General features: G+C 41.6%; 1 pseudogene; it reads right to left on the bottom strand.

The window, feature by feature from the left end:
• Positions 1–1663: 1663 nt before the first annotated feature.
• On the bottom strand, positions 1664–2781 carry LOC131757496 (vacuole membrane protein 1 pseudogene; annotated as a pseudogene).
• Between the last annotated feature and the right edge of the window lie 2455 nt (positions 2782–5236).

The raw sequence follows: 5236 nt of genomic DNA, 5'->3' as shown, positions 1-5236 counted from the left end.
AGGCATTCATAGAGATCCTCCTTATCTATTTTCCAAGGTGTGCTGGTTTCCTCTTGTGTGCTCCATGCTGTGTTCCTCTCCCATCCTCTCAGTACTGGCCCTGATTCCTTCCTTATTTCTAGGTGTGAAGCAGAGCTGAGCTCTCATCAAAATATTGTTAAGGAGGTTTTGATTTCTCTGATAAGCTCTGCCTACCAAAAATACTAAGTCCCTAACTTTACCTACTTTCCCAAGAGTGGCAGCACCGTACTAGACTTTTTTCTATTCTGAGCACTCCGCCTACATTTGGGTGGTATCTGCCACTTAGCCAAGGCACAGGGAGGGGCTGTTTAACATCTGTGTGACAGGAAGCATCACTTCCTCATTGGCATCCAAGCCGAAAACAGATTTCCCCACTGGGCAGACACGCGATAGCCATGACACTACCTGTATCCTGTCATTGCCCTGGAAACGCCTTCTCCCCACCCCTCACTCTGCCCCCAGCTGGAGCCCCATTTGATTGACTGCATCCCTACTTGATCACATCATACTGAATATTAAGTAGCCAGAACATTCATTGACTGACAGTTAGCCTGCCTGAATCCCCATCAATTCAAACCTCCCTTAAAGCTACTAAGATTAGGTCCACAGGCTTTCTCTTAACTAGAATAGATGGGTGCATATTTTAAACTACACCAACCCCATCTGAAGTGTTAATTGCTGATACACACTGTGAAGTAGCATTTTTAAATGGGTAACATTTTAGCCTTTACTCCCGGTTAGTGTTTAGACTTTGATGACTAAATTTCTCTAGAAGATAAATTATTTTGAGAACAGTTTGGGACTAGAACTGGCTTATGTTCAAATTAAAGTTTGTCACCATCATACACTTTGCTTCCACACCCTTTCATCTCCTCCTTTTAGCTCCTTGATTTGTTTATTCTGCATTTCACAGGTGAGAGGTGCCAGCGTTGAGGAAGGCAGTGAGGTGCTGGGGAAGGGAAAGGAGCCTCTGACATCGGGGTAAATACAGAGCAGGTAAAAGCTATTTTAAACACTTAGAAAGAAAACGTCCATATTTAGTTACAGGGAATTCGAGGAAAAGATTAAAAGTACAAACTTTTTAAAATGAAAGACATACCTTACTAAATTAAAATCTGGGACAAATGCCATAAATATACTGTAGTTTGAGGAAAGGTTCTGTTTCCTCCATCTTTCAAAGCCCCATATCCCAGGACAACTGAGACTCACAGCTTTCCAAACAACTTACCTTCTTAAATCATGACATTCTGTGACAACTCTGGACCATCACCGGGATTCAGGGTATTCCAAAGATCGGCTTCCTTCTTCCTGGCCTCCCTCCTTTGTGTTGATTCTAACAGTTGATGTTTAAAGATCAGGATGACAAGAAATAATGCCATTTTCCTCTGCTGCTTTCTTTTTTTTTTTGAAATTTATTTAGTTGTTTATTTTTGGCTGCATTGGGTCTGTGTTGTTGTGCGCAGGCTTTCTCTAGTTGTGGTGAGCTGGGGCTACTCTTTGTGGTGCCCCGGCTTCTAATTGCAGTGGCTTCTCTTGTTGCGGAGCATGGGCTCTAGGTGCACGGGCTTCAGTAGTTGTGGCACGCAGGCTCAGTAGCTGTGGCTCACCCAGAGTGCAGGCTCAGTAGTTGTGGCGCACGGGCTCAGTTTCTCCGCAGCACGTGGGATCTTCCCAGACCGGGGCTCGAATCATGTCCCCCAATGAAAGCCACCATCTGCTCCACTATGTGTTTGCTGAATGTTATGATAACAAAGATTTTCTGGATATGCATTTTAATTATTGCTTTTCCAATCAGGGTTGCACCAAAGAAAGTCCAAAAAGGTACAAGAAAGTGTCCACATGTTATTCCAGCCAGATCAAACAGAGGATTTGGAATTGAAGCACAGGCCAAAATTCCAAAAAATCCAACCTTCTGTACTAGGTTTTGAACTGCCAGTTTAGCCCTGGAGGCGAAGTCTTGTGCAGCCTCTGCATATTCCAGCATCTCTTCAAATTCCTGATAGTCTTCATCATCTGGTTCAGCACCTGAGAGGCGAGCTGCCCTGGCCATGAAATATGGAGGCAGCTCTCCGATCGCTGTACCGATACCCCACATGCAGGCCTCAATCCTAACTTTTGAGATGATGCTCCATAAAGAAATGGTTCCTTCAGTGCCCTCTTCATCTGGACAGATAATCTGATCAGGATAGGGTGGTTCAGGGAAATTAACTGAATTGCATTCATAAGCAGCTAATGTAACTGAAGCTATATGTGGACCCAGATAAAGCAGAAAGGTGTGCAGCCCTGTTCCAAGCCCAACAGAAGACAAAATTCCTAAGCCTATCCAGTAGGCATACAAAAGAAACTGTTTCTCTATACGTTGCACATACTGTTGATGTGCTCCTTCAACATAATACGTAGCTATAAGCACAGCAAGCAGCAGTAAAAAAGACACCACAATGCTTTGACGATGCCATAATCTTGAGGTCCATTCCTTCAAGATTACTAGGATTTCCAGAGAAAAATACTGCAAGGTAACAAGTGGCTGTCTCCATAGGACAATATTCTGCCTTTCTTCCCGATCCCTCCTCTTCTTTTCATTCACTGAAGAGGGATCTGTGAAGTTTCCATTATATTGTTCCTTGTTCATTGCTACACGTCTCTGGTCACAATTTTTTCCATTCTCTGCCATTTCATAGATCAATAACTCTTGAGGAACCGCTCTGACTGCGGCTTCTCCGGATCTCCGGATCTCGGATCCTGGAAGCGGCTCGCGCCTGACTCTCCTCTGCTGCTTTAAAATAAGAATTGTTGAACTCACACATGACTGTCACTCACACTTTTTACAAAGTTATTTTTTCTTTCAAAACAAGGGTGACAATTCCTGTATAAAATAAATCCTTCATCAACTGGGAAACACAATCACTAGAATTTTTTGGCACACTACATTTGGGAGAAAGAGGTGATGAGAAGAAAAGAGTCGAATGTTGAGCGCATTTGTTTAAAGCAGCTTTCCAAGCTGTATCCCAGAGTCAGGCAGACCCCATGCAATTTCTTCCTCATTCTGCATCTGTGGTGTCGGTCAGTGTTGATCTATGGTTACAGTGTTGACCCTCGGGCACTCTAAGACCCTGACCGTCAAAAGAAGAATAAATACTGTTTGATGCACTGTCTTTCCCAAAGGAAGAAATTAGAGCAGAACACTTCAGGAAGATTTGCAACATTAGCTGAAAGCTTCATTTTAACCAACTGATCAAAGAAATGAGAATCCAGACTCCTCAATTCATGTTTAAACTATTACCTCATCTGTAAAGTGAGAACATTCCATTGGAAAGTTTATGAATTTATTTAACAAAGACTTATTAAGTGCCTAATCTGTGCCAAATGCTTTTAGGATTCTGGAAATAGAGCCATGAACAAAGTCCCTGCACTCAGATGAATTACAGTTAGCAGGAGAGATGGAGATAAAACAAATAATCACATAAATAATTTATAATTGTAATTGTGGTAGGCATTACAAAGAGCTAGTACAAGATGTTATGAGAAAGTGTCATGGGGACAGAGAAACCCAATCTAGGATTCCTAAATCCCAGCGATGAGAGCATGTACAAAGGTGCTGAGGTGGAGTGGAGCCCAGTCCTTCCCAGAAAATGAAAGTAGGAAAACAGAGCTGAAATAGTATAAATAAGTAACCAGGGATGAGGCCAGAGACCAAGCAGCGATGATCAGAAATGTCAGAATGATGAGTTTATACTTTATCCAAATAGCAATAGGAAATTGTGGCTAAGAAACCTATTTGTCCCACAATATCTGTTCAAGCCTTCTTATTTCAGCAATAGAGCCCCAGAATCTAGCCAGACGCACAGCTGCCCAAAATAAAGACTACATTTCCTAGGCTCCCACGTGACTGAATTCTGGCCAATGAGGTGTAAGCAGAAGTGGTAGAAGCAACTTCTGGGAAGTAAATGTCTTTAAAGAAGAGGGTGTAGTCTTCCCTTTTCTCTTAGGTGGGAATGCTGATGTGATGGAAGAAGTTTGAATAGCCATCTGGGACCATGAAGGTGGAAGCCACACACTGAGGATAGCAATGCTGCAAGGTGAAAAAGCCCAGACGCCTGCCACCTGAGGGGTCACACTAGCCATGGATGGATACCTCTGGGCTTCTACTACGTCAGACAAAAGTACACGGAATAACACACCTATCCAAGCTACTCTGATTTAGAGTTCCTGCCAGTCTCTGCTGAGCCTATTCTTAATTGATGTAGAACTCATTTCTTAAAGATGGAGTTTGTGACTGACATGTGCACACTACTATATTTAAAATAGGTAACCATAAAGGACCTACTGTATAGCACAGGGAACTCTGCTCAATATCCTGTAATAACCTACGTGGGAAAAGAATTTGAAAAAGACTAAATAAATAAATAAATAAATATTTTTAAAAATTAAAAAAAAGAAAGGTCTTTCTTTCATGGTGGGATTATGAGCTCTTAAGTTCACAAATTTCTATGACTTTTATGAGGAACCTGAATATTTAGTATAAGAAACAAAACTGTAACAAAACTTTTGTTTGCTTATTCATTCATTGTTTTATTCATTCACTTAATCATTTTGGCCCCTGCTATGTACAAAGTACTTGTCTTAGGTGTTGCGGAGGACAAAATCGCAAATACTTTGATGTCTACCCTAAAAGGATTTATAATTTGGAAATACAGGAAGTGGTCACTGGTAAGATGCAGATGACCAAAGAAGAGAGTTAAGGAAGAGCTGATGTTAAAAACATGGACAATTCATAGAGATAAGAAAACCATCACACACTGAGTGTAAGAGCACTTATAAAGCTATCACAGAGCTTAAGCTCGTGTAATGCCTCCACTCCAATTCAGAAACTATCTAAACTAATACTCCAAGGCATGAAGTCTCAGAACAGCAGGAAACTTTAGAGGAATCCAGTGTTTGTCCAATTCAATAATTAATGGGATTCTACTGACCTCAGCAGACCACTCAGGCAAAGTAAACAGGCAAAAAACCATTTCCTCCTTTGAAACCAGGGATTAACAAAGAAAACTCAGCCCAACACTGGGCTTCAAACACCTGTTGACAAAATCTGTTTTGTCATTCTCATGGCCCAAAGCTAGTCCCCAATCATATCATAGTTGCTGAGATCTTAAGAGTTAATGCTGTGGATTTACAAGAGAGAAACCTGATCCCGTGTTTAGAAATAGCGTTGAAGAGC

The sequence above is a fragment of the Kogia breviceps genome, chromosome 5 (genome assembly GCF_026419965.1).
Source record: "Kogia breviceps isolate mKogBre1 chromosome 5, mKogBre1 haplotype 1, whole genome shotgun sequence".
In the NCBI taxonomy this organism is placed as follows: domain Eukaryota; kingdom Metazoa; phylum Chordata; class Mammalia; order Artiodactyla; family Physeteridae; genus Kogia; species Kogia breviceps.
Note: the sequence above shows the minus strand (reverse complement) of the source record. Positions and strands in the feature narration are given on the sequence as shown.